This window comes from Saccostrea cucullata, unplaced genomic scaffold (assembly GCF_032062105.1).
Source record: "Saccostrea cucullata isolate Sc308-1 unplaced genomic scaffold, CSIRO_AGI_Scuc_v1 ctg430, whole genome shotgun sequence".
Classification (NCBI taxonomy): Eukaryota; Metazoa; Mollusca; class Bivalvia; order Ostreida; family Ostreidae; genus Saccostrea; species Saccostrea cuccullata.
Window position 1 is genome coordinate 55,625 of NW_026930981.1, and position 12,152 is coordinate 67,776.

Consider the following 12,152-nt stretch of genomic DNA (forward strand, 5'->3'; position numbering starts at 1 on the left):
ACTGAGTGAACCTTTAAAAAATTCTACAGTGGAACACAGACCTACGTGACTATAGACTCCTAATCTCTTACTCATCCGTCCGAAAATAAATATTGAATCGTTCTTGTTTTTCACCCCAATAACACAAAAAAAATGCGACACCTGGAAAGAGATAAATCATTTCTGGTCATGATTCTTTTTGTTCATAAGCAGAGAATTCAAAGTCCAATCGAATAATTTAAACTCAGGAACAATGGTAAATGTCTTAATCTTTCCAAAGAATTATTGCCGCACACATATTCATTGGTTACATGCTATAGATTAGTACTTAATTATCTTTTTGTTGCAAATTTCACGTTTTAATAAAACTCGTGACATATCCATTGCTTCTGAGTTCGAAAGTTAAATGACCAGTCGGTCTTAAATTCATCAAATATTTCAGATAACGATCAGTATTCACATTCAAACAAAACAACTCGCTAGCAGAGCAAGAACCTCTAAAACATCAGAGATGGGATGGGTGCCATGGAGGAGTAAGCATCCCTGAGGCCGTCACACCCATCGTGTGCCCCTTGACATGATTGGGAAAAGATGAAAAATCGTTAGAGAATTCAGGAAGAGTTGTACGTATTGGAAACAATGAAGAGATTTCAAAGTAGCTACCATTTTGTAATTTTTTCAGAGACGGTCTCTAGTATGTAAATGATGTGTCTTGTAACAGACAAACACACAGATGGGGAATTTGTAGGAAAAAGACTGAAATATTTCACATTTTCAATATTGCAGATAAGAAAAAAAATAAAAACTTAGAGAAAGTTCTTGTTTGGATGAGGTGGGATATGTAAGTTAAAGGCGCGGGGGTGGAGGGACTAGGACCGGGGTAGACAAATAAATACTACATAAGTATTAATTACTCTTACACTAAATTGTCATTCTTAGTACTCTTGCACTAATTTTCAACGTTAAACTTTAAAGGTCATACGAATAGTTTTTCTTAAGACTTATTCATAAACAGCTTAAACCTTTTCACCCGAGCATTCTCTCAGATAAATAGTGAGTGATTTAAGATCTCTAAAAATGAAAAAGCATCTACTTAAAGTAGGGTACAGGTGAAATTCTGGAACGTTCATTTACGTCTTTTGAATTGATTTGGCATTCATCACTAATCATTGGCGGATCCAGAGGGGGGGTTCCGGGGGTTGGAACCCCCCTTTATTTTTTTGCCAAGTGGGGAGAGAGAGAGAGAAAGAGAGAGGGGGATAAAACGTTTTCCGAGAATAAATATTTGTACGTCTAACTTATGTATTGAATAGATAGAGTCTCACACATTTAGTTTCCTTCACTCACCTTCACTGTTACTTTTTTATGAGAGAATGGTAGAAAATATTCTACTTATCTTATATAACATATATGATATGTAACATGCGAGGTTTAATTTGATATTAGATTACCGCGATCTGAGGCTGTGTTGGTTATATAATATATGTACCGTTTTTTGATCATATATCTTTTGAAGGAACTAACTTGTAACTCTTTGTTTACACCCCATCCGCATCCCACCTCCAATTTTTTTTTTCAAATTCTAGAAGAAAATTTTTTATACTCTTCGGAAATGCTGCAAATCCATTTAATTTATAAGGCTTCAGTAGTTTTTGAAATGTGTTCGTTTTTTTTTTATTCGCACTGGGGGTACAGTACCTTTTCAAAGAAAAAAAAGACGTAAAAAAAAGTTATTATTTACCACAACCTTAGATCTTTCCATACGTGTGTGTGAATCTTTGCCTGAGAGTGTGTGGGTGGGGGGTGTTAAGGGGCACAACCCTGGAACCCCCCCTTTCAAAAATTGCTGGATCCGCCCCTGCTAATCACGTGATATTAAATGCTTTCGATGTTAATTTTAACGAAGAATGATATAAATAGGAGGGCTGCATGGATTCTCTGCTTTTATATTGTTTATTAATCAAGTTAAAAATATCGTACTCCTTTTGATTGTAGAGATAAACGACAAACAAAGTTGTTTCGTAACAGCGTATAGAGATTTAAAATGATCGTTCTGTTTTCTCACCCGAACTCGTAAATGACAGGCGGTTTGATTTATTGTCATATATTGCATTCCTTCTATGGGTATTTCTCGTCAAATGTATCAGCATACTTAGTTATAAAATTTTTCTCTAGATTTTATGATGAAGAAAGAAGTTTATACAGTTGTCAACTGCTTATAAAAAATAAGTTTTGTTGCGGCAACTTGAAGGTGATATTTCGACCAATTCAGTTATCTTTTAATTTCATTTCAGATATATTCTATGCTTTTATATCGTTTAACCCTACAATATGCTATCAACGTATAATGTCCAGTTATACAGTGGAACCCGTCATATGATTTGTCATTTGGAATTATTGATTACTATAGTATGAAAAAGAATAACTAAAAAAAATTTTCAAGATTGATTAATAAATATCTTAAAATATTATTGATGTAGGCCAAAAATATTTTTGAGGAATTTCATTTTTATTACAAATACGGCACATCCCATGAGAGAGCGTCTGTTCATGATTTTTTTTTTAACGTTCTAGTTTTTCACCTGATGTTTTCTCTCCCAGTTTTGGAATAAGCCTAATGGCATCCAAAATCAATGAAACTCTGAAGTTCTTCCTGGGATTCTGGGAAGGAATTGATCAAAATCGGCGTTCCAGTCCTGATCAGAAGTGTGCAGTCTTCTAGTGTAAAGAGAAAATAATCCCAACACCTCAACTTAAAACGTACGGCTGCATTGGAATTGCTGTGCAACTTATTTGTTAGGAGTTCCATGAATTAATTATTGCAATTACGAACGTTTTATTGAAATCAAATATATTTTTCCAATCAATCCCACGAAAGACGATTACTACAGTTACATGTTAAACTAGAGGTACTGTGAGCAATGAGCTCACTAAATGATACCCCCCGCCTCCCATATGGTTATAACTGGTGAAAAAGTCCATGGTTTCCTGTGGCCGGGAACCCAAAATATGTTTCGGATCAAAAAGTAAAATAGGAGGTGCACAATGGCAATATGTAATTAAGATTCTGTGAAAGTTGCATCAATTTTCATTCAGTGGTATGAGAGGAGTTGCGGATAAGAGATGGGTACCCAAAAGCGTAACAGACGGACGGACGGACAGACGGAAGGACTTTGTGAAAATTTTGACAATAATCAAATGAATTATTAATAGAATGAATATATAGAAATATAGAATATATAGAAATAGAATTAATAAAAAAAAAATTAACGGCAGAAAAAAATGGAATTTTACTTTTGCATAAGATCATATTGGACGGACAGACGGACGAGTTTGGACAACATTTTGTTTTTGAAGGCCTTTTTTTCTCGAAAACAATTATATTTATCTTGTTAAATTTCAGTTTTCTGGTCTCTTTTTGACGGAAATTTTACACGTACAGACGGACGGAATTAACGATTACTATATACCCTCCCGCTTTTCAAGCGGGGGGTATAACAAATCAGATACACAAGCATATTATCTCGATAGAAGGATTAGAGCTTTTTGCATAACACCTAAAGGATTACATTGTTTGTGACGAGCTGACGCTTTAATTTGCTTGTCGAGAACTTTAAATACTACTTCACATTTCACCACTTCAAAGGAAGTAGCCGAGATCGCGTCTCTCCCACGCTAAAGTCGGTCAGCTGCAACATACCGCTTGTTTTCGGGGTTCAAAAAATGGAGTAGACAGTCCCGATGTCGTTTTCTTGAATGTTACCTGCAAAGTTAAACGTTTTTTTTTTAGACCTTGAATTAAAAAAAAGTTTTTAAACCTTGAATTTAAAAATTTAAAGATTTTTTTCAGTCCATTACGAATATTTAAATTGCTCGATTATTTTATTCTATCATCGCAAAATTTACTTTTTTTCATATTTGCGTACAAGTATAAAAATCGAGTAGTGCATGATTCATTGATCATTGGATTTATTAGTTACGCGTATCAACCCAAGTCATGCATGCTGAGATTGTTGCAATTTGGTATAAAATATACTGGTGAAAAAGAATGCTGGACAACTCGCCCCCAAGACAAGTCGCCCCCAAGACAACTCGCCACCTTTTCAGGACAACTCGCCCCCAATTTAGGACAACTCGCCCCCTGTTAAGACAACTCGCCCCCAGGTTAAGATAACTCGCCCCCAGCTTTCAGAAAGCAAACATATTTTTTTTATATAAATGTATATATTTTTTATTTAATATATATATTTTCATATTATTTCGATATTTATTTTTATTTTAAATGTTTCTGGTGTCAGTTACGCTAAAAAATTGTACTCCTCTCCTCACGTGAGATGCCTGAAAAAGAAATATGTTTTAGATTAAATTCATCAATATTTGCATTTATGCGGTCATTTATGCCTATAACATTGCGCTTAAAAAATGCCTGAAAAAGAAATATGTTTTAGATTAAATTCATCAATATTTGGAGAAGATACGATTAATATAATTTTTTTTCTATGAAATTAAAATGTTTATTTTTTATAATATTAAATATATTTTTTTATTGAATTATTTGAATGTGATTTTATATTTTAAATTATTTGTTTCCAACTCAAGCTTTCTTGAATTCTTCATCACTTTAAGGTTTTAAGTTGCTTCGGAGCTTGGATACACCATTTTTTTTTTATCAACTGTATATACGTAATTTTCGAGGCTTGCGTGCTCTAATTCTTCATTACTTTAAAGCTGCTTTGGAGCTTGGACAAGCCAATTTTTGGTCAACTAAATATACATAATTTTCTTGGCTTGCTTGTCCTAATTGATCATCACTTTGAAGTTCCAAATTACTTGTGAGCTTGGGGATTTCATTAAAATTCTGTTTGATGTTTTCATTTCAGTTTTCATAAGTTTCCTAAAAGCCGTCAAAAGAATATCATTAATATGTCATTAAATAATTAAGATTGTTCAACTTAGAACATTGTACTTGATTTACCTAGACATATTCTACCGTTAAAAATTTAAAACAATATAATGCATTTTTTGCTTTATTTCATAAGAAAAAAGTCTAAGGAAATAATAAATATTTCATACATATATTGTATTTACTTTATATATGAAAAAACACAAACAAATAACAACATATTACACACACAATCGTAAATATTAATTTTATTTTACTTATAATAAATATCAATTATAAATCATAAATTAATTTTGCATTTAAAATATATTTTAGTGAATAATATATGTCGTTTTTTCCTTGCAATACACAATGAAATATAATGGGGGCGAGTTGTCTCTACAGTGGGGGCGAGCTGTCCTGAGTGGGGGCGAGTTGTCCTAAATTGGGGGCGAGTTGTCTTAACAGGTGTTGGGGGCGAGTTGTCTTGGGGGCGAGTTGTCCTGATTCCGTGAAGAATGGAGACCCTCTTTATGCGTATATTCGAGAGAAAAGATAAACAGGGAAGGCCGGGGGAGACGTGTCCATTTACCTTCAATTTATCGATTGAAGTTCCAATTTATTTTTAAGTTTGAACGAATGTTGTATGTACAGTGTAATTAATACCAAAAGACGGAAAATATCTATCATTCGCGTCGGAAGCAAATTAAAAGTGGGGGGCTAAGGGTAAGAAATTTTTTTAGACCTCCCAAAAAAACCTGAGAAGCAAAAAAAAAAAACAAAAACAAAAACAAAAAAAAAAACCACACACACACACAAACAAGGGATGTGTATTTTCCAAACACGAAAATCCTATTTCGTGGGTATACCTACGCTGCAATGTTCAATGTCTATACTAAGTCTATCTTTGGAGAAAAAAAAAGTGGTTCCGACGCCTATGTCTATAAAGCCTAAATCTAATTACACATGCATTTTCTTATTCCTAGAGATGGGCCTGGCAGATTTTGAAAATAAATAGACTGTTCTCGAAAAAAATTAAAAATAAATACTAGTAATCTATTCTCGACCAGCAAGAAAATAAATAATCTGTCCTTGGATAGTACTTCCAACCCCCAATCCCCACGTGATGTGGGTTGCACTTACCCACAATATTGGCTTTATTCTGATTTGTTTGTACATTGACCTAAAGAGAATATCGTCATATATACTAATGCAACAAGAGTGGATTACGGTCTTGAAATTTTTGTGACAGTCTCATGTCTCTAAAGTACAGTGCACGATAATTTTCACGAATTGAGATATTTTTAGTATATAAATAACATGAAACTGTTTACTTAAGCGGTTTAAAGTATCTTAATAAAACGTAAAGGCTTTCAATGAACCTTTCGAACAATATCAATAAAAGGTGATGTTTGAAACGAAAAAAAAGTAGGGTGGGGTGAGGGCTGGCCCTCATGTTATGTGCCCGTCAGATCTAACGTATTTGAAGGGAAAAAACGAATCGGATTTAAACGAGAGCATATCCCCTCCCCCTTACACTTTTCTCGCCAATTACTTGAGTCTGTGCTGTATGTAACACAATAAAGTTAATGATATCAATTGGTCTGTATTATCTCACCTGTGCTGAAAGCTCAAGTGACCTTTTCTGATCACATTTTGCCCGACGTTGTCTGTTTATCCATCTTTAAACTTTTCACATTTTCGAGTTTTTCTCTAGAACCACTGGGCCAATGTTATCCAACTTGCCATAAGGCATTTTTTGGTAAACGGGATTCAAGTTTGTTCAAATGAAGGGCCACTTCTTAGAGGAGATAATTCAGAAAATGTGAAAATTTGAAATTGATGAATTGTTTTAAAAATCATCTCAAGAAACACAGTGCCAAGAATGATGAAACTTCTGGGAGAAAATTTCAAGAAGTGTAGATTCAAGTTTGTTCACATATACTCCCATCCCCTTCAAAGGTAGATTGGGACCACTTATGGATTTAAACTTTCAATACTGAGCTGATTCCTGCTATTTTCTTAGCCACGGTGCTTAGGTAAGCGATGTAGCCCATGGGCCACTTGTAGTTCCACTGCGTTAGTACAATATAAATATTCATTGAATCGCATAATTATTAAAAGTTGTCTTAGCATTCGATAAAGTTGTACCACAGTTGCTGAAATCGCACCTGTTTCCTTTCTAATCCCCCTCCCCATATATGGAGGATATGTTGCTGTTTGCAAAAACTCTGCGTACGTAGTGCTCGGTATGGTGTTCCCTGTTATGGGTATTTATATGTTCTTACAGAAATCTCAGTTTTATAAAGGATTGCGAAAATGTGCTTTTGAGTACTTATTTTCTACATAATGCACAGTTTTTAAAAATTCTGCAGCCGTGCATGTATGTCGTATATGAGCAATCAGAATGGATTTAATGTTTGCTTACTGATAATTAAAAAATCAGAGTGCTAAATTAATGAAAATACCTGAACATATTTTAAACATTACTGATGCAATAGAGTGAAATACATATATGCAGCCACTGAAACGTTTCCTGGAGAGAGAGAGAGAGAGAGAGAGAGAGAGAGAGAGAGACATTATACATGTGTGCATTTTTTAAGCAAAACTACTCACACGTTCTAATTTAGTATTTTGACATAATAATTGACAATTGAATAGGCATACTTCTCTTCTTGACAGAAATGTTCTTTTATGTATGGATACTTAAAGTACATATTATACTGGTATAATACGGTTGTTTGGGGTATACATGTAAAAAAAAAAAATCTATGTATACTTAGTTCTCAAGTCTTTCACTTCATGGTTTGATACATAAGCGGAATATTTCTCTTTTCCACAGAAAAATCATTTCACATCAACAGTACTAGTGATTTGAAACAATTAAAATACTACACAATCCAAGAATGAGCAGGACGAATACTTAAAATTCAGCAATTTAAATTGATCATGTACATCATTTTATATCGCATGTATACCGTGGCATGTCATACACACAAATAGTAAATGCTATAAAATTAAATTTTCAAGGCTGTAATTTATTATGGACTCTAAAAAATGCATAAAATATAAAAAATGCTCTTCTTTGACTGTTTATAATAAGATTTGTGTTTTCTGTCCCCTTTTGTAGATCCGTTAAGCGTCGGCGATGTGTATTGCAGCTGACCGACTTTAGCGTGGGAGAGACGCGATCTCGGCTGCTTCCTTTGATGTGGCGAGAATGTGACGTAGTATTTGAAGTTCTCGACAAGCAAAGCGTCAGCTCGTCACAAACAATGTAATCTGCAAAAAGCTCTATAAGTTTATAACACGAATAATCCTTATAATACATAATTTTTGTACTATTCAAACAATTCAACAAATTCAAAAAAGAAAATTCATCATTGTTTCGTTTTATTTAATTGACTCTGTAAACGTTCTTTAAAGTAGGCATGCAACTTTTGGCAAGCAACAACTATTTATCAATAGACCAATGTTGCGTCCGTTTTTTAAAGTAACTCTTTGATAATGTTTAATGCAAGTTGAGATCTTTGGAACCGCTGGAACCGCGATGTTTTCTCTTTCTGAAAAATAATTTTACAAGAGAGGTTTTACTGAAGTTGAGGATGTTGTAAGAAATGAATGTCAGTTTATTAACAGAAATAACAATTCGAGTAATAGGGACTAAAGGTCAGTAAAGAGATAGATCATGTAAACATATTAATTATACCAGGAGTATTTCTTTAGTATATTTGAATTACCAGATAAAATGATGTTCGAAATTGTTGTTTTTTTTAAATTGCCGAATACAACATGGATCAATAAACCATTTTATTTTAAATTTTGCAGCGCTAAATCATAAAAGCAGGAGTATGAATCATATGAACACGAGCTAAATCTCCAAATATAGCAGTTATTTAACTCCGCGTGATTCTTGCTGTAATATTAACTAGATTTAGGGGATTGGGAAGCTAGGTTAACACATGCTCCACATACACAAAAATCAGTCTTTTACGTAAATATCATGTGATATTTAGATAATTACTTAGTTCTGTATCAAAATAAACCTTGTATGGAATGACATAACCTTCACAATACTGGGTGGTAAGATTTGATTTCTCTACAGATAAAATCTGACAATTTAATACGAAACAAAACTTTGTCACAACAATATAAACACATTAAATGACAGCAAAATATCATTCAAGCATTTAGCGTGAGTTAGCATGAAAATCAGCACTATAGCGGCCGATTATGCGTTAAATTATCCAAACAGTGTAAATAAAAGCATGTTAAATGTTTAGATTTCCACTTTTTTCCTATTCATATTAACCACTGGCGGATTTATTTCCGACAGCATAAAAAGACACCCTAAACTATTTATACTAGAGATAAAATACTGAGTATGTACCATAAAATAATGAACTGTAAAAGTTCAGGCGACAAAAAAGATATAACCCGTATTCCAGTGTTTCTTGAGTATAGTTTATATACAAATGACTTGTATAAACGACGGGGGGGGGGGGGGAATTCAAACTTTAAAATACTTTTTCGTCGGGTGGGAGGGATGATAGCTTCCAAATTGTCTTTCATAACCAACGTTTATGAATTTAAGAGCATTTGTTACGAAAAAACACGCTTCCCTTCCTAATTGGGATACCACAGCTTGCCTGGGAGATACTTTTATCAGCATCCTCCGGGCAGAAAGAGGTTTTCATCTTTTGATTTGACTTGAAAATATATGCAATGAAGCATTCAGATTGAACAGAAAGCACTGTCTTTAAAGCCCTCAATTGTTGAATACAGAGCTAAGATTTTATCTATTATTATCTTTTGAGTTGTTTAGTCCACATTTGTCAACATTTCAGGGTCGAAAACTGGGCTGTATATCACAGAATCTATTGAATGACTTTAGTTATATAATTAAAACTTAGGTTTTGGCCTTCCTCTGCACCAAAATTTTTTGTCATCTTAATGTTTATGAAGCAAATATGATTCTTTTACCAAGATTCAACACTGCAATGAGAAGTTATGTATAACACGGTAAACCTACATTGTATTTTAAAATGTTTGGACGAACCCCACACAACAAATGCAATGGACTAAAAGTGAACAATCTGCCATGACATACTTGTATTTGAAACATAAGCTTTTATTTACACTTACAGAAACAGATTGAATGCTACACCCCCGATGTACAGGCTTACAAAGATAGGTAACTCCAAAATAAGACCTTTCCAAGTTGAGAAAGGTCGCTTTACTTAGGTGTAACTTTTTCAAGTAATGGATCTTTTGTTACAATAAAACTAAGCTACTTGAGCAAGGTAGGAAAGCTATGTTCAGTTACTCAAAAAAGTAAGATATTTGGATTTGCCCTTAGATATTCAGCTGAAACTATTTGACTGTATGGTTACACCCATATTACTTTATGGCTGGGAAGTATGGGGATTTGATAATAACAATGTCATAGAGAGTTTATATTTACAATTTTACAAAATAATTCTAAATCTGAAAAAATCTACCCCTAATCAGGTTTTATATGGTGAACTAGGACGATATCTAGTAGAAATATTTATTAAGTCGAGAGTTATTGGATTTTGGCATAGACTTGTTTGTGGTCAACAAGACAAAATATCTTTTCTTTTATATAAATTGTTATTAAAACTTAGAGAACATAACTTAATGCAGTCTAAGTGGATTAATTATGTTGAAAAAAACACTAAATGATTGTGGGATGTCTGAGTTATGGTTACAACAGTTTTCTCCAAAGAAAATATTGGTGTCAAAATTGGTAAAGAATAGATTAATTGATCAATTTAAGCAGAATTGGTATGCCTGTATTTTTGAGATGCCAAAAACCTTTAATTATAGGATATTTAAATTAGAACATTATTTTGAAAATTATTTGATATATCTACCAAAGGATTTGAGAAAAGCTTTATGTAAATTTAGATGTATGAATCACAGATTTCCTATTGAAAAGGGTCGATTTTGGGGAGTTGATAGAGATGATCGTATTTGTTATCTTTGTTCCTCTAACAATTTAGGAGATGAATTCCACTACCTTTTAGAATGTTCTTTTTTCAAGAGTGAACGAAAAAAACTTGTTCCAAATATTTTTTATACTAACCCTAATGTTATCAAATTTCATGACTTATTAAATTGTAAGGATACTAAAGCTATTTTTGGGCTTGCCAAATTTTGTAAAATTTTATTGTCAGTAATATGTTAATAATACCAAAACTACTGTGTAACAAATGTTATAATACATATAGTTTTATTTTGTATAAGCAGAGGCCTTCTATACTTCATTATTTGAACTATACATTGTACATGTAAATTGTAAATAGCATTTGTGCCACTCATTCCTTCATGCATTCTTGTTTTTTATCTTGTATTATTTGTATTCATATACCCCAGCTGGGGTCTTCGTCGTAATAAAAACTTGAAAAAAAAAACTTGAAACTTTGTCGCTTTCGATTTTGATCATATATAACGTCTTCTGAACATTTAGAGGGATGAATTCCATTATGTTTTAGAAAGTGCATCATTTTATTTAAAGAAATACCAAATATTTATTTTATGAATCCTATTGTAAAATTTCTCGACCTTCTGTAAGAGCAGCTAGAGCAAACACAGACCTCCAAAACAACAGAGGTGGGATCAGGTGCCATGGAGGAGTGAGCATCCCCTGCCGACCGGTCACACCTGCCGTGTGCTCCTTGTCATGAACGGGAAACGAAAAAATCCGTCCATAATTAAAGGGTTACGATAGGGTCAAGGTAAGTGTTAGGGTTTACATGGTAAAGTTATAGTGTTAGGTTTACGATTCTATTAGATTACGATGTGGATGGTAATCTTTCAATGTTAGCTTTATTATTTAACAATTTAACTAAACATTTATCAAAGATTCTTAATTTGATTAAAATGTGGTTTTTGTTCAAATGTCTGTGAATACGCGATCTCAAGAAAATTGGAGCTGTAAATTTCAACATCAGCCGCTGCAGCATCTAATAGTGGGCAGAGTCAGACGCCATTTGGACATCGGCAAATATTATCATGCACCTGGGACAAAAATTAACATAATACTCGCCGATCACGGCAATGCCTACAATAAAGGTACTGTACTCTACAAAACAGAGAATTTGTCAAATCTTTATAAGACAATTTAAAATGAAAAAAAAATCTTTATTTTGTAGATGAACATCACACTTTAGTTAGCAGGTTGATGCATGTATATTAAAATGAAAAGGACGACTTAATTTATGTCCAAGCTCCTGGTCTTGGTAAAATAAAAATACATATGTAAATA